Below are 18685 nucleotides of genomic sequence, written 5' to 3' on the forward strand. Positions count from 1 at the left end.
AAGGAGTTATTGATGGGGAACCTCCATTGAAATTTGTCTCCTCGCAAATGGCCTTTAGATCTTCTAGCCGAGTTCAATAACTAGTTATAATGTAGAAGGGAAAAAATGAAGCCCAAAGGCAAACGAATATGATGTTTCATTTTTATGCGGGAGAAATTGTTGGTTTTGCTTTGCTTCTCCTTACCCCTGCCTCCGCCCCACCCTCCTCTTCGCCCCTTTGAAAGAAGAACAACAAATATCTGGTTTGGGCAAGCAAAATCCCCCCCTCCATTCCCCTTTTGCTCACCCCCTGTCACCCTTTCAGATGAAGCCAGATTCGGATCTGTATTGCCAATCCATTTATTTACTTATTTAGCCCAGGAGCTTAGTTCACTTAACTCTTCAAAACTAGCCTGTTTGAAGAATTTTTTTAAATTGCTTTGGGGTAGGAAGAAATTATATTATGCCTTACAGGTTTTCTCTTCTGTATTAGGTCTTTCTATTTCTGAAAGGGGAAAAAACGTTAAAAAATTAAAAAGCTAAGAAAGATATTTAATGCAACCAAGGAAAAGGGGTTATTTCAATAAGGAGGAAAAGTGTGTTTTTGAATTCCTTATACTATCATGCAGATATTTTTATCAAGAGGTGGGCAAAACATCCATGTTTATTTATAATGCTAACATCAGCCCCCACAAAAAAATAACAATCACTTTGTAGCAATAGATCCTAACTTTGTCAACTCAGACTAAACTGTATTGAGTTCAGTAAGATTTACTCTCAAGGAAGTGAGTATAGGACTTCAGCCTCACTTTTTCTGCTCTGGTGTATCTTAGTGCATTTCTTCTCCTTCTCAGGATCTACCTGCTTCTTGGAAATGTTTGGCTTTGGCTTGTAAAGAAGTAAATATGCCTAGGTTTTTGAATCACCACCGCTAGAGAAAGATCTGCCCTTCCTTTTTTTAAAAGTGCTAATTCCAGATAAGGATTTTCAAGACCCAACCGAGACAGGAACGCACAGGATTTGCCCATTTTCTGTCATATTAATACCTCTGATGTATATCTTATCACCCCTTTGGTAGTCTCTGCAAGGCAGCCCATAACATAATAATAATAATAATAATAATAATAATAATAATAATAATAATGATCCAGGGATCTTTCGGAAAAGAAGAGTCTTAGGCATCTTTTGGAAAATTCACTGGAAGACCTGGCGGAAAATATGCTGCTTGTGGAAAGCCTTTTATAGTCAACGTGATTAATGCACTTAACAGATTAATAAATGTAGCCTATTCAGAATACTACTTTCCAGTGCCCTGTTACAATATTGGAGGTGGGGTGTTGTGTTGTGTTGTGTTGTGGGGGGGAAACCTGGCTTTTCTCAAGATGTATGAGCTGGCTCTCCTTCCAGATGCTTTTAAAACTCTAGCCGCTTTGATTATTTAAAGAAATGACTCGATCTTTAAGGTGCTCCAGGAGGCTTGGTGTTTTTGTTGTGTGTGTTTGTGGCAAGGCGGGGTAGGGTTGCAAAAATAAAATGAAATAATGCTTAGAGTAAAAGGTACCATGTCGTTTGGGAGTGATGAAGGTGTCCTGGGAGCTGTGCAGGAGAAACATGAAAGCAGCCTTTTCTTCCAGGAGGGTGAGATCCTTCCTTCTTTGTCTGGACAAAAAAAAAAGCTGCTGGGACTGATTTCCACACAGCTTCACCTTGCCAAGAACCCTATTTCTGAATGTATGAAATGCCTCCATTGCCAATTTCTCCTGGTTTAGGGAACCGTTGGTGAGTCCTTTAATAATATGAGCTTGATGTTGCCATGTTCCCCTCAGCATGTGGACACTCCATAGAAAGCAACCTTTGGAGAAGCCAATTTGCTCTCTCTGGACTAATCTGGGTAACTTCAAACCTGCACCTAGTGTCTGTCAGAGGTTGATTTTAATGTATGGTTCCCCCTTGGATGACCTTTTAGACTGAACTCTGGTAGAGGCAACAGGACAACTAATGTAAGCTTTATCCCCAGATAGCAGCAATGTCCAGCATCATTGGGGAACTGTTAGGGAAGAGGAGCATGGCCTCCACTTGCTCTCTGATAAACGGGTTATTCAGGAACACATCCCATTGACTTCAATGCGCCTTGCCCTCAGTCTGGTGCTGCAGCAATACAGACTTGGCATAGGATCACAGAATCATAGAGTTGGAAGAGACTGCAAGGGCCATCCAGTCCAACCCCATTCTGCCATGCAGGAAATCACAATCAAAGCATCCCCAACAGATGGCCATCCAGCCTCTGCTTAAAGACTTCCAAGGAAGGAGACTTGTTCTGATGAGAAAGATGCTGGAATTACAGAGACTCCTGGGCATCCACTTGGAGTACACAGCAGGAGAGGGATGGGGTAAGGGAAACCCCACTGTATTCCCTTACCAAACAGGAAAAACTTTAAACTTCCATATTCTTCACGAACCTAAAAGACTGCAATCTTCTAGCAACCAAGTTAGAGACTACCGTATACCTAAAAATATAGTTGTTTTGTGTCTTTTAAAAACAAGTTACACATGCAGTACACCCCTATCTTCTTCAAAATAATGCTAAGCATACATGCAGACTTCTATAACTATATATGAAGAGGTGTGCATATAAAATATGCACAGTTCTTCCTCTGAGTATGTTCCTTAGCGAGTGTGCATATAAATGTATGTATCTACCTGTTATACCTACATCTAAAATATCTCTTCTGTCTCTTTCGTGTCCTTCTCTCCCACACTGAAAAAGCCACATATTTTTTTAAAAACATTATATACATAGCCATCCCTCCCTCCCTCCCTCTCTCTCTCTCTCTCTCTCTCTCCATGTCTCTGTTGGCACATACATCCCTGTTTCCTGAAAAAGCCATTGTTCCTTACCAACAAAATAACAACAACAAAACCACAAGGCTTCCGACTGCTAGGTAGAAACTTGTACAAACATGCACTCCTCTTTTACTCCTTGGATTCTGTATTGGTTGTATTCATTTTCCCCCTCGTTATTTCTGATTGTATAGACTGGTTTGGGGGTGGGGGGGATGAATGTTCTTGTCTCCAAATATATGCACCTGTGTTTAAAGAAGATCCAGGCTGTTTTGATTCCTTTAATTGCAAAGGAGAAAGTTCCATTGAGCTCTGTGAGCATGCAAATATTTGGAGGAGTGGATGAATAAGAGAGACTGCCTTACAAGGAAGAGAGAGAGAAAGCAAGAACTCATTTACAGAATGATCGCTCTGGGATCTTTTTTAATCCCATTAACCTTCCCTTTTGTCTGTCCAAGGTACCAATACTTGATTTCCCCCATACACACACCGTTGTCCTGACCTATTTTCATCATCCAATCGATCAGGCTTTCCCCTCTCTCCTCGCAAAAAAATCTACCAAGGGCAGACACACACACTCTCACAAAGAGGGTGTGTGTTTGTGTGTGTGTGTATGCATGCACCCTGCTTAGAAAGATCCTTCTGATTGTCTTCTAATATCAGATGCATATCTGAATCCTGGTGTTTGGTTTAAAAAAAACCTCACACAAACCAACCAAAAACCGGTTGAGTTATGTTTTGAGTCTGGAAACAATGGTACATTATGCTTAAAGATGAGCTTTGTTATTTGTAATGTTTATTTTTTCCCTCCCCACCAGGGTACTCAGTTTAATCTTTCAGAGTGTAATAAACTATTATCTTAGTTAATCCCAAAGGTGAATCCATCAAAACCTTTTAATAAAACGTTTATTAGCTCCCGCAATTCAGGGAAGGCTGTAAACTGTAAGTACAGAGCAGCAGGCGGAACTTGAAGTAACTTGGGCTGATGTGGGAAGGAATGTTTTGTTAAATGTTAGGAGGATCTGGAACTATCTCCCAGCTACGGCTGGTGATGAGGATTCTGCAGGCTTTGTCAATTGCAGCTGTCATTAGTCAAACTGCAGAAGCCAAAGGAGCTGCGGAGTAGGGCAAGAAATATCTCAGGAATGGTAGACAGAACCAGGCCTCTGATGCTCAGTTCAGAGCTGATTTTTGGTTTCAAAAAAATATTGAAACATTAAAATTAAGTAGCAGCAGGAACAACAGCATCAGGCATCTTTGAGGGGTGGGGGAGAAGAGGACTCCTTAGCATCTTCCACTTCTCTTTGCATTTGGTTATAATGTCAACCCTAATGCAGTGACAGCCCCAAAACGTTCCAACTGCATTGGCAACTCAAGACCGGGTAGAGCTAGGAAAGCCTTGGAAAGGTAGGTAGACAAAATCTGAAGATGGACGTCTTTTTAAGAGTATAATAGTTTTGGAGGGAGAGAACAGAAGAGCACAGTCAGGTGGAGGGGCAACAGAAGGAGAATGACAGCTTTCTATAATGAAAACCTACTAGAAGCATGAGTGTCTACTTCAGATAGATAGATAGATAGATAGATAGATAGATAGATAGATAGATAGATGCTGTGAAATGTATCAGTGCAATTTTAGCCTGGAAAATACCTGGCCTAAAGGAGAATTCTCACTCGGCTTACATAATGACCCACAACCTCTCCCTAGCCGCCCAAACTTCTCGACAGCATTGTTGGGGGATTAATTTCCACAGACAGGCCTCCAACTAACGACCACACGCCGTAAAGGGCCACGATGTTTACAGCGGAGACGTATTTCCATATATTGACTATGGAGAGTCTTTGAAGGGCGAGGGAAAGGCTAACGAAAAAGGATTCAAGAGCAGCAGCAGCAGCACCAACATTGCTAGGAGATTGCGCTGTTCTTTATTTCAGAAGCACTGCGGTTTGGAAATACCTGTTGGGGATTTAGAGATGTTTTCAGGGATGATAGAGGAAAGTGGAGGTTTTATGGAAGGAAATGTCTTTTGCTTAAAGCTGTTAGTTGTAGTGGCAGAGATACCTGTTGGGGAATTTAGAGACAGTTTTCAAAGATGAGAGAGACAAGCGAGGTTTTATGGAAGGAAATGATTTTGTTTGTTTAAAGCTGTTAGATACAGTTAGGGCTGCCATAATTGTCCACTTTTACCAGGGACAAAATGTAGGACAAATTCAAGACCAAACTGTAGGGCAACTGCAGGACAAAACTCAGCTCAAAATGTAGGACATTTAAGGTCCACCATTTTTCTTCAATGTCCTACATTTTGGGCTGAGTTTTGTCCTGCAGTTGTCCTACAGTTTGGTCTTGAATTTGTTCCACATTTTGTCCCTGGTAAAAGTGGACAATTATGGCAACCCTAGATACAGTAGCAGAGAAAGAGAGCAAACATACTGGAATAGTATTTTCTAGAGAGAAGTTAAGAAATTTTGTTATGCGGTCAGATAGATAGATAGATATTATTTTATTTTATTCTATCCTACCTTTCTCCCAATATAGGGACTCAGATAGATAGATAAGATAGATAGATAAGATAGATAGTCAAGATAGGCATGTAGAAGGCAGGCATCCTTTGCAGGAAGAGATTACTTCCTACTCCAGTAAATACAGCGCTGCTGTCCAGCCGGGCCCATAAATCAGGAGTCCTGTGTAAAGAGAGCCCTTTCATCCCTTTGTTTTGATTCTTTTTAGAGCCGGGCAACCAGGTGTACTAATAGCCCCTCGTCCACTCCTTATATATGTTGAGCCTATGGGGCCCACCGAAGGCTTGGCTCTCTCAGCATCCCCAGGTGGGGATTTGCTCTGGGTGCCTGGGTTTGCATGTGTGCCCCCTTGCTATTGGGGTTTGGGAACTTCTCTGGGGTTCCCAGAGAAGAAGGGCAGCTGGGAGGAGACGAAAAAGGAGAGAAGGAAGAAGGAAAAAAGCCTTTTTCCTTGATAATCGCAGTAGCAGAAAGAATCAACTTCCGTCTAGGGAGACTACAGATCCCAAGCTATGCCTTCTCATCCTTGCCAGGCTCTCTCTTCCCGCAGCCTTCCTCAAGAGGTATTAATCTCACCCTTCGCCTCAAAAGGGCCTCCTTAGGGTCTCCGCTGTGCCCGGCCTGTTAGTATTTTTGAAAGTTCCCCTCCAAGAGAGAGCTTGGAGAGCTTCTTAGAGCTCCGGAGGGAGGGAGGGAGGGAGGGGAGGGCTTTTAAACCTGATTACCCCGGCCTTAAGAAAAGTCAAAACTACAAATAACTTGCCTGAGAGTTCCCAGGCAAGAAATAGAAGTGTTTGTTTCCAGCCCAGGCGTCAAAAGAAAAAAAGGAAGAGGGGGAAGGTGGGTGCAGTGTTATCCCACCAGAAAAGAAGGGTTTATTGCACCCCGATGGCCTTGCCGTCGCCGCCGCCGCCACCCTGCTCTTTTCATCTTTTCACAGTTTGAGAAAGGAAAGGAAAGCAAAGGGCTGGCAGAGCTGGGGGGGGGGGGAGGGAAAGAGGTTTATAGCCCCGATCCCACTTTCTCATCCCCCCTCCGCCTTAAGCTCCTCACTTCCTGCGCTTAGCCAGATCAAACCGGACACCTACCTGCGTTTATGACCCCCTCCCTTTCCTGACTGGGAAGGGGCTCCTGTAATAAAAGTCTAGCCCTACAAGACTTTTATCAGAGAGGACGATTGGAGGTTGGGGGGTGGAGCAAGGGGGAGAAGCTCTCTATATTGTTCTAGGCCACCTGATGAGGCAAAGGAGACCACTAGAATCCGAGGGGTGGGGACAGATGTTTTTTAAAGCCTTCTCTTTCTGGTTGTCCATCCTTCCCCCTCCTCCTCCTCCTCTGAGAATAGACAGAGAGAGGAAGAGGAAGAGGAGAAGGAGAGAAAGTTCCCTGCTTTCCACCGACGGAGGGGTCCTAGAGGGGTGTGTGAAGAAGCACACAGACATGCCTCTGAACCAGACTCCGCAAATCTCCAGCTAATGCTTACAGATTACATTCCCGTTCGTGTTACTACTGCGGCTGTTTATGTTACAGACTCTGTGCGACTCTAATCTTGCCTGGGATGGAAAAATAAATAGAAAGGTCAACAGTAGGAACGGGCTCCCGCACCCTCCCCGCGTGATTCCTCCAAGGCTGGGTCAGGAGCGGGAAGGAGAAATCTGTACTTGTCAGGACACACCGGGCAGATACACCGGCTAATAGCGGTATAAATGCACTCCTAGGCCCGGTCTACACGCACAGGTATATAAATGAACGGGGGGTGGCAGATTGATCACGCCGAGGTAGGACTCTATTGCATTAGACATTATTAATAGGAGACAGTATAATATCAGGGAACGGAGGGATGGATGGATGGATGTCGGCAGGCATTCTAGAAGACGGGTTAATGAACTGGATATCGGTTGTTCGTTTGGGCCTCTTGTAAACTACTGATTCTCAATTTCGAGACTCCAGGAAGGAAGGAAGGAAGGAAGGAAGGAAGGAAAGCAGGCAGGCCAGCAGACAGATGTACTGGTGGAGGTCAAATAGGGTTACAAGCCGTCTCAAAAAACAGCCTGGGAATCCTTAAAAGACTGGGCAGGGATTGTTTTGTACTGCTGAATGTTCAGTAAACAAAGGACGACGTGTTGCCCTTACGCAAAGACGGATCTTGCGCTCTAAAATGGAAGGGAGCTCTCCCACAGCCAAGTGCCAGGGAGAAAGACAAGATGGCATTTGCCCTCTTGTGTGAGAGGTTGGGAGAGGTAGAAGACGGCGCTGATAGAGCTCTCCGGCAGGAAAGACCGAAATCTCCAGTCGAGCAAACCATCATCCTCCCGCAAAAATAAATAAATAAATAAAAAACAAGACCCCTAAAATAAATAAAGAATAGAAATCAATAACTAAGAATTCAACTCTTGACCCAACGGAAATGCCATTTGATAGAGAGCCTCTTTCAGTATCAGATCATAAATCAATACTACCAACAAATCAGTCAATCAATGCCATCTGCATAGTCGCAGGAATGACTTCTTTTCCCCTTCTCCCCCCCCCTTTTTTTAAATGAGGAAGGAGAATCATAATATGTTCTGTTCTCCCCCCCCCCCCAAAAAAAAAAAAAGAACACACACAGGAAAAAAGGGAAGATCGGAAGACACTGAAACAAGGGAAATGGGGGGGTCAGACCTTATCTTGTGCACCTTTTCTAGGAAGAGCAGGCTCCCCAAAATTAAGGCGTCCCCTCACCCCAGCGCTCTCGCTGTGCACTGTACCATTTGCAATATTTCAAAGGAGATTCCACACATACATACACTGAGAGAGAGATTCAGACGCTCTTCCACAAATTAATTAATACTCTGAATGGGTTTCTTGTTCTTTACAGTTAGCCATTTTAAAGTGTTCTAATTTATAACGCACCCTCGGGAGGTATACGAATGCAACTCCATTCGCGATCCCCCTTTCCCTTGGAAAAGGCAGAGAGGGAAAGACAGGGCTGCTCAATGGAGTTACATCTGCGTTTTGGTTTTGTTTTGTTTTTTCAACAACTGGCCCAAAGAATGGGAAAACCCGACATTTCTCCTTATGGATAAAGATACAACTCATCCAGCAATTCTTCTCACAGAAAAGGGAGGCAGGACTTCCAGAGTCCTCTCAGAAACTGGAATGACCATCAAGTTTGCTCCGTTCAAATATTTGCTCTAGATATGCTGGCAGTATAACTGCAGCGCCTTAGAGAGAGAGAAAAACAATGACACTTTGGCAGCCGGTGGCTAGACATATTTATACAGTACAGCCATGGGCCCCACTCCTTTGGTGGAAATTCGCTTCCACAGGTCTTGCTGCGGTTCTACTAGAAAGCTTGGAAATGCACTCGTTGGTGGAAGAAACCAGGGGAGGGAAGGCTGGGAGAGGGAGAGAGGGTCTCCTCCTTCTAAAATTTCAACCTTCTTGCCAACACACCTTTCCACAATTTGTCAAAAGGGTACACCGCCGGGTCGATTTTCTTATTTCCTTCTACTGGGCTCTAAGTGTCTCAAATACGGCGGCCATCAAGGGACACAGAACTTGTTGTTTAATGTCTTTGGGCCGAGAGGTGAGACACTTCCTTAATGTACCGTTCTCTCTTGCCAGTAATTAAGAATGGTCTTCTTTATCTCCCGTTTCAGATGATGGTCTCCCTCTGAAGATCTTTCCAGCCCATGCTATCCTCAGCTATGCTGTGTTTGTGTGAATCAGCTACAGTTTTGCTGGTGAATGACTCCATACCCCCCTAAGGGCAACGGGATGAGGAGGGATACATATCTTAACATATGAATTTCACTTTCCACACACCGCTTTTCCTTATCAAGCTAAGCCAAAAACAAATCATAAGTTGTAGCCCTGTTTGTCTGCAAAATCAGTAGCCTCAAAGTTGCTACAAGATCCCTTTGCAACTCATAAGGAGTTCTGGATGAGATTCATAAGAGAGGAATTGATCCCATTTTTTCCAAAGGTACCATGTTGTTTTACATAGAGAAAACTGTTATTCCAGATGCATCTCCCCTAATCCCAGATCTGTCCAAACTCTGTTTTATTTCATATGTCAAAAAACGGTGAGCCCATTTGTGTTTCCCCTGCCTCCTTTTACTCAACTCGATTTTTAGGAATGCTGATCTTTATTCTGAATCACCCACCCAAAAACAAGGAATTTTTAAGGAAAACAACCATGAATTACCAATATTTTTCAACCAAGCACTGAGGATGCACAAGAGGTATAATTAAGGATTTCGAAACCTTTGTTGCATATATATATATATTGTTCATTAAAATAATAATAATAATAATAATAATAATAATAATAATAATTCCCAACAATGACATAATTTTAAAGCAAAATAAAATGTAAAGCTACGACTAATGAAGCTTGAATGAATTATTTCTGGTAGTGGTGGTGTTGCGAGAAAGTGATTGGTGACGTGTGTGTGTGTGTGTGTGTGTGTGTGTATAAAATATGGTATACAAGTCACACTGCCTCTTTCAGTCACAACATGTCTTCTGCAGGGCTCTGATGCACATACATCATGCCCTATGTGTTTTTGAGTGGAGGGCAAGGAACATGTGATCCTATTCCAGGCATGCTCCTCATCACTCTGGCAATAGTTTTGATTTCACAGAAGGGTACAAATCTTGTAGCTACCTTTCCATCTTTCAGTAATAGAAAGACCTCTGCGTTCGTCTGCCTCTGTGTGTGTGTGTGTGTGTGTGTGTTGAAGTATCAGCTACCCCGAAATATCCATTACGAGGAAGGAAAACAAAACCAGAAAAGAATCAAGAGAATTGATGCAGGTTGGAGGGGGGGAAGGGAGGCAAAGCTTCCTGTAATCATAACTTCTCGAAGTAATTTCCCCACCGTACAGATGGAATACTTTGTGAACACTTCTGAGGTTTGGGGCGTCAAATTTCTCTCCTTTTCCTCTTCCTCCACTTTCCCTCTCTCCCTCTCTCTCTCTTTGTACAGGCGCCTGTGTGTCGGCATCTAACATCCATGAATATTACAATATGTATCAATAAGATGAGAAGTGGAACCCAAATAGAAAGTCTGTGGTTATAAATATCGACACAGATATCATTCTCCTTTTCTCTCTCTCCCCCTCATTATGATGCAAGAATAGTCTTACTGGACCAGACGAGCTTCCCCCAACCTGATGACCTCCAGATATTTTAGATGTGGGCACTGCAGAAACACTGCATTTTGACACCACTTTCACTGTCACGGTTCAATGCTTATGGAATCCTCGGATTTGTGGTTTGTTGTGGGACTAGAGGTCTCCGAGAGAGAAGGCTAAATATCCCACAAAACTACAAATCCCAGAATTCCATAGCATTCAGCCCTGCCAGTTAAAGCCGTATCAAATGCTATTGTGTCTGCAGAGCAAATGCAACCTACATCTTACATCATCGCTTGGCTAAGTTTGCTGAGGCTGAAGGAAGTTATGGTCCAAGACACCTGAACTGCACCAGGGAGTGGGAAAGGCTGAATCAAACCCATATCCATCCAATCCATTCCTCTTCATCTTGTCTCTAGCTAGGATCAGCGCCACAAGAAGACCATGATGGCCCAAGACCAGAAGGTTTTGATCCTACAGAATGTGATGTTCAAAGACATGTTATCAGTACCCAATGAGCTCCAATAGGAAGGCGGCTCTTTAGCAAAGTTTAGGAAAGTCAAATTATTGGATTACAAATCCCACGGTGCCCCAATCAGCATGGCCAGTGGGAATTGTAGCACCAAAATGGGAGGAAGAGCAGGAACTCCCTCCATCTCTGCTAAACAACCCCATCTCTCTCCTTCACCGATTTAACCCTTTTAATCCCTCCAAGTGAATGGTGTCTCCAACAATCTCATCTTGTGATAGTCCTGAAGGAAAAGCTGGGAGCCTAAAGTAGAATCTCATCATGATGCCTCCCCTGATTGGAACCAGAGTTTCTCCCCCTGGGTTTTCCAAAGGAAAGGGTATTTTTTCAAGTCATGGGAAAGTAAACTGTGACAAAGCCCCTGATTCTAACCTAAACCATCCGCTGACCTCTGGCAACTCTGATCTTTCTTCCTTGCCCATCTCAGGATGAACTAACTGCCTTTGCAGCACAAGCTTTTCATCAAGGGGTCGGCAACAGCAGTATATTTCTCTGCCGACATGTATGCAGCCCACATGTACACGAAATGGGAGGAACCAGGGTTTTAAGATGCAAATGTGTAGGAGAAGGGGATGTTCAACAGAGGCATCTTTCTGCACAAGGAATCCTCTTTTTACAGTCATTTTGACAGAAGGGAAAGGGAGGGGTCGCAGGGCTTCATCCAACACCAGCTCAAACTGGAGAAATGCCCAGTTGGGCTAATGTTCAAGGAGCTCAGCTGTCTCCTTGCTTCAACGCCCCAGGGGCAAAGCTCATATGCAATGACTGGATGCAGCTTTCCAGAGCATTCATCTCTACACAGCCCCTGTTGTTTGTTCATTTTTAATGGGTGCACCCCAACTGATACCATGCTATTTGGCAATGAATTGTTGCTGTTGTTGTTCTTTTCAGGGTCATCATCTATGCCAGGTTTTTGGAATAAAATGCTCAGAGGTACCAAAGAATCCAGGTGACATACACATACAAATGCATTCCCAAATGCATCCAGGTGTGCACATACACACACTTCCAGTAGCAGATTTGTTGCAGTGGTGGTTGTGTGCCTTCAAGTCATTTCCAGCTTATAGTGACTATAAGGTGAAACTATCATGGATTTTCTGGGCAACATTTGTTCAGAGGAGGCTGAGATAGAATGACTTGCCCAAGGAGGATTTCCATGGCCAAGCAGGGATTTGGATCCTAGTCTCCTAGAGGCGTAGTCCAGCACTTAAACACTACAACACATTTTCTCTCACACTGGAAGGTCATGAGGTTGTGGAAAGGCTGCTGTAGCAGAAGGCTCCACCTCACAATCTTTTTCCTTCAGGAGAAATCCATTAGGTGGAGGTCTTTTGTTAGGTAGCAGGTACATCCCTCAAAGGATCTTCACCTAAGGGATTTCTCCTGAAGGAGTAATGTTGTGAGATGGAGCCTCCTGCTCCATCAGCCTTTTTACAACCTAGTGACCTTCCTGTGTGTTGGATGATAACTCTCATCATTTCCCAACAGCATGGCTGGTGTTGGCTAGGGGTGATGGAGGCAGTCCTGTGGAGGGTACTAGCTGGGCAAGGACTGCAATACAACAATGTTAGTTCCCTCCCCTCACCCTGCATTGCCCACACTTCCTTCTTTTCCACCTTGGCCTAAGCCTGGGATCTTTTTCACAGTCCATAATAATAGTACTTTGTTACTGTTTCAAGGCCATGTCTGCATCCTATGGCACCTGGGGACTGGCAGTTTAGGGAGGGCATTTAAAATTATCTGCCAAGAGCATCTCTGGTGATTTTGACCAAATTACAATCCTCAGGATTCTGTAGGATGGAGCCAGGAGAGTTAACGTGGTATCAAATTGCTATAATTATCTAGAGTGAAAGAAAGATTGGATTCATTCTGTTGACTCAGTCTACTTGTGTGCTTCTGTATGATCTCTTTCAGGGACCCAATTCTGTGATTAAAAGGAGGCTTGAGAATCAACCTGCTGTTGCCAAACATGAGGCAACATTATCCAGAGGGAGGCAGGATTTGGATGGCTTTCTGGAGGATAGCTCCCTGAATCTCCCAACAGAGCTGGATGGGGGATTGTGACAAAAATCCCCAAATTATTATTATTATTATTATTATTATTGATAGAGGTTAAGTAAATAGACAGAGCCAACTCCCTTCTCTGAAAGGATCCTGGAATTCTTCTTAAGGGGGTGGGGCTCAACATTGATAGGCAGGTGATGTTGCCTAATTGTGGGTATTTGCACAGAGGAGCAAATTACTCTTCCCATCCATTGCCATTCAAAATCCTTAAATATGAAGATTCTTACAAGCACCAAGTGTACAAAGTGTCCCTTCCAGCCTTTCAATGTAGTTTGCTCTAAAGCAAGTGTGCACTGGATAAATTGCATACAGTCTGTTATTTCTAAGAAGACGAAGCAACAATCGCTGTCCTAATATTTCTTAGTGTTTCATTTTTCAGCATACTTCTAACTGATAATTCCAGAAGTGCTTAACTACAGAAGAGTCTTGGTGGTCCAATTTTGCAAGATCATTTCAAGGAGCCAGCCTGGTGCAGTGGTTTGAGTGCTGGCCTATGACTTGAGGTCAGGGTTCGGATCCCCACGTCTCCATGGAAACCCACTGGATTAGTTTGGGCAATTCACACTTTCTCAGCCTCAAAGGAAAGCAACAGCAATCCCTCTTTGGACAAATAATACCAAGAAACCCCCCCATAGGTTAGCCTTGCAGTCATCATAAGTCAGTGGGTTTTTCATGCCTGAGCAGGGATTTGGGCCTGGTTTTCCATTCTTAGGCCAGGACTCAAATCACTAGACCGTATTGGGTATTAGAGGCTTAGGATATGGAGCTTATCTGGCTTCCATTCTCATATTACCATATTGCCTAGTTCATTTGGGCTGAGGGGGCTTTAGTCCAGGAAGGACTTTTGGGAAGGGCCCCACAATGCTGAAAGTGTTCCCACCCTCCAAAAAACACTATTCCTGACAAATGCATATCCAGTCGAATAGAAACAGGGGGAGAGTTGAGCCCCCAGGAAAAGGTGTGTAGAACAAGGTGCCTCTCTGAGAAAGTCCTCAGGTGGAATTCATCCCCACTGCTGAAGGCAGTTTTCTTTTGTGTGTGAGGAAGGGGGAGGGAAAAAAAAGAATGTGTTCATGATTTTTTAGTATGGAAGAATAAAGAATTGGGAGAGAAGGAGAAATTGTAGAAGGTAGTTTGACAAGAGTGTAGATTCTGCCTCTGAATATGAATTTTAGTTGCTTGATTTTTTTATTTTCACATGTTTTAGCATCTCAGTAATCATGTTTACACTTGGACCCCCACTGCATTCATTTCAACAGATCTGAATTCTTCTTCCAGGTAAATACACTGACACTTGCAAGCTTATAGAACCTGCCTTTGATTGGAGTCCACCACTTTCAGTGACAAAGGGGCACACTTCTTTGGTGTTGATTTTGTTCTCCTTGTTTGTTTGTTTTTCAGGTGTGCCCCCCAAACAATCACACATCTTTTGGGGCTTGGTCCAAGGATGAACGACAGAAGTATTCCACACCTATACTGGTGAACTCGTAGAAGTATTTTCAGTATAAAGGCTTTAGGAACACAGTAAAGTTATCCTTCCCTCTTCCCTTCTCTCAGATTTTCTGTTGTGCTGTTTTCCTATACAATGGAAGAAATACTCCTTGTGTGAATTTTACCACTTAACCTATGTTGACTGGAAATATACGCTGGAAAGCCAGGTGCTGAAGGGGGATCACATGACTTCATGGTTAAACTCTGTTGCTGCTTTCTCCAACATGGCATCCTCCAGATGTGTTGGTATACACCTCCCATCGTCTCTAACCAGTACAATCACTGAGGCTGATGGGAGTTGCAGTAAAACTATAAGGAGAAAGTAATGGGTTGGGGGAGGCAGTCTGAGCTGGAGGGCTTTCCAAGACTCAAGCATCCTTACAGTACCTTGTCCTCTCCTTCTTCTGAATCGGGGCCTAACCAGGAGTACAGCTGTCCTCCCTGTGGGGAAAACCTTATTACCAGTAGCTTATTGGGCACCCTTCTGAAGTGAAATTTGATCTTTATACTCTCCAAGAGAAAGATGGAGAGAGGGTGATGAGAGGTATTCCCCAACAATGGCTATTTAATCCAGTGCCTGGACCACAAGGGCACCCTGGTTGTTTATGGAGGGCAATGAAAGGGAAAGGAGAGGAGGAAAGAGCCATGGGATGACTTTTTCTTTCCTTTCCTCTCTTTTCTTCTCCTCCCCCTCCCTCCCCCCTCCGTGGGTTTATATGTCTAGGAGAGCATCATTCCATTTGCCTTGAAGACATCAAAGGAATGCTGTCCTTCCCTGTCTGTATTGAAAACTGTTCTGGGGAAATGATAAGGGTTGCTATCCTATTTGAAAGCCAGTTCCCTCTGCAACAGGGACAACTACCTAAGTGAAGAGGATATGTCCAGACATCCTCAGCTTTCCCCAATGACCCTTACCAAACGCTCTTCAGATGCCCTCCACACACTCTCTCTTTCTCTCTCTCTCACACACACATATATGCACCTTCCTCTCATCTCACTGGAAGCTTCAGCTAAATGCTGCCAGAAGGGGAACAACCCTTTGGAAGTCAAAGGAAAGGCAACGGGTCCCCAAATGAGGAAACTGGACCACAACGCTACCACAACGCTACCAGGAGATCATGAGGAGCTCCTCTGCCTTCTTTGGAAACATAGAGAGGGAGAGATAGAAAGAGAGGGGGGGGGGTCTCCTTCCCACAGCTGTTGCCTTGGAAACTTAAGGAAGGTGCTTATTGGGATGACGGAAGAGGAAGACCTGCCCTGGTTCTCTACTCTTTGAGGATGATGTGCATACGTCAATCACACATGAATTTTAAACATAGTGGGGTTTTTAAAATCGAACTACTGAAGATTTTCAGGTAGGAATGGAGAAATACCAACCTGGAGTTTTCTCTCCTCGTCTTGCTTTTTGGCCTAGGCCAATTGTGACTTTTTGGTTTCTCCAACAACTATCAAGGTAAAAAGGCAACAGTCCCAGGAAAAGCTGTCCTGTAGGTTCCTTCTATGGGAAAGAGTCCGAACTAATGGGCAGCAAACACACACACACACACCAGCAGTGTGACACCTTGAGAGACTTGGGTTGCAACGCTATGCTGACTTATTGGATGCAGTGTCCAATGAAAGAGCCAACCTGAGTGGTTTCAGTGTCGGACTAGGACTCTAGAAAAGCACCCATTGAGTGACTTTGGGTAGGTCACACTCTCTCAGCCTTCGAGGAACGCAGTTGGGTCAAGATCTGGCCAAGAAAACCCCAGGAAAGGCTGACTATATAGCACAACCAGAACCTCCATAGGGGGCTTCTTTTCTAGTAGGCAATGCCTAGGATCACTGAGTTGGGCCGTAAGTCCATCCCTTGCCTAAGCATTACATTCCATCGAACTCAGTGTATTAACTTCTCTGAGTAGACCCACGGAGGACAGCTTTTATTGTGAGGGCTTCTCCTAGTCATCAGGCCGCTCCACCTGTGAATTGTGGCCATTTGTATTTTTTTAAAAAATGAACAGACTGAGGGGGTAAACGGAGGACAGCGCAGACATCCATCAGAGTATTACAACAGCATTGGCACAGCTGCTTTCTGAGGGGGGGGGGGAAGCGCTCGCCTCCCGCCACCGTGACCTGGCAGTCCTTCTCCCCGAGTCCCGCAGGTGGCTGGCGCCTCCCTCGGCTTAAAGGCCACCATTCACCAGGTCCTGCGTGGACCGAAGAGGGGATTTGGACCAGGACATGCCAGGTCCTTTCTCAGCCATTCCCACTGAACAAACTTTCCTGTATTGGAAAATGATTTTTGAAAACTCACTGGCAAATATATCACTTATATCTCTCCCCACACACACACACACCAATATCTTCTCTTTAGACTGAGTGTGCCAAGCAGATAGGAACGGACCTCTGTACCCCTTTGAATTAAAAAAAGGCTGAAGGTGGGCCATCATTTCTTTTTCCAATCTCTCCCTACTCCAAAGGTCTCACCAGTTTTTCCGGCCTAGCCACAGGCGCCTTCTGTTCCCCCACCTGCTAGAACCACTGTAAATTGTTGTTGTTGTTGTTGTTGTTGTTTAAAGTCCCAGCTCCATCGCCCATGCACTTTCATCACCATCTCTCTCTCTTCATGCCCCCCCCCCCATCTTTAAAACAACTCACGTAGTTGGGAAGAGTCGAAAGGCAACGGCAAAGCGGAAGCCTAAACTTCTTGACACAAGAGTTTGTTTAGAGGGCACCCTTTCCCTCCTTCTTCATACACACGTACACAAATACATATACACCCCTCCAAACCCCAAAACAATCAATACCACCCCGCCACTTCAGACGTCAGAAAGGTGTACAAAAGGGGTAAAAGAAGAGGGGGAAAGAGTGGAGCAAGCTTCACCTAACTGGTGATCTCGGCTTTGGGTCCTTATCTCTGTTCCTTCCAAGGAGCCCTGGAGGAAAGGCTGAGGTCGGGGAGGAGAGTTCTGAGCTGGCTTCCTGATAAGCGCAGTTTCCAGCCAGGAAAGCTTCTCCCCACCAGCATCAACCCACAGGGGTGGGGGGCAGGGGTGGGAAAAGACTTCTCAACAACCCTCACTTTTATCCCGCATCTAAATCTTCCTCCAAAGTACAAGGAGCTTCCTACCCCGACAACGACAAAGGGGGGGGGGGGAACGAAGGGCAGGAGAGAGACTCCACCAAAAGGGGGGGGGAGTGAGTGGGAAATTAACTTACTGATCTCGCCTGGGATCCATTGGGGAAGATGTCCCTTCCCCACCAGCAGCAGCCTGAGCCGTCGTAATCCGCACTAACTGCCTTGTCCCCCTGTCCCAGCATTAAACAGCTCTAGCAGCTGCGATGGTGGACAGTTAAGATTATATATGATGTAAATATATTGTGGGTATGTCAGCTCCCCCAAACCATAAAACTTAGTTTAATGACATCACGTGCTCACCGGGAGCCATTCAGGGCTTTTGCTTTGGGCTATCCACATAAATAACCTTCAAAAGTTTTAAACTACTAAATTCACTTAGAAGCCACGGGTATTTCGGCTAATGGTCTCAGGGAACGTAAAAGCGGGGGGCTCAACCCCCCCCCAAAAGGAGAGTCCTGGATCATTATTATTGTTATTGTTATTATTATTCTTTCCTTCCTCCCACCCCGCTCCCCCTTCTTTAAATCACACACACACACACACACACACACACATTTGGATCTCCGGGTCTGTCATTTTGCCCCCTTCCTCCCTCTTTCTCTCTCCTTTCCTTTCTTGTTTGGAGGCCTTTTAAAAGTCCCCCCTGTGTTGACACGGATGACAGTGAAAGGTAAGCGATGTTTCATTTCCTTCTCGGCTTTTGCAAGGGTTCTTTAGCCAAGGAGACTGGAAAGTAGGCGAGAAGGGAGGGGGAAGGAAGAGAGAGAGAGAGAGAGAGAGAGAGAGAGAGAGAGAAGGAGGGGGGTTCCTGAATAGCAAAAAGTCAACGGCAAGCCCAACAACCAAATATTAATCAGTCCTGAAAAATTACTTTTTAAAAAGACAGGGAAGAGGCCCAAATAGACCCACGTTGGTCGCTGGATAAACGAATGATTAATCATAAGCCTGAAATAGCCCGGCTGATTCGCGTTATGGTAATGGAAAAGTTCGGGTTAGTGCTCGCTTAAAATGCGTCCTTCTCTTTCT

The 18685-nt window shown here is 44.6% G+C and overlaps 1 long non-coding RNA gene across 2 annotated transcripts in view; it reads right to left on the reverse strand.

Moving 5' to 3' along the window:
• Positions 1-18685, reverse strand: part of LOC149322660 (uncharacterized) — a 169279-nt gene that overhangs the window by 124937 nt on the left and 25657 nt on the right. Inside the window, exon 1 of one of the 2 annotated variants that reach the window (XR_016272018.1) lies at positions 17740-17854. The exons of the other annotated variant lie outside the window; for it this stretch is intronic. This is a non-coding gene — a long non-coding RNA (uncharacterized LOC149322660). Of the gene's footprint in view, positions 1-17739; positions 17855-18685 lie in introns of those variants that run through there. 2 annotated transcript variants of the gene reach the window in all.

The sequence above is a fragment of the Sceloporus occidentalis genome, unplaced genomic scaffold (assembly GCF_023333645.1).
Source record: "Sceloporus occidentalis isolate IW3139 unplaced genomic scaffold, rSceOcc1.0.p SCAF_1, whole genome shotgun sequence".
NCBI lineage: Eukaryota > Metazoa > Chordata > Lepidosauria > Squamata > Phrynosomatidae > Sceloporus > Sceloporus occidentalis.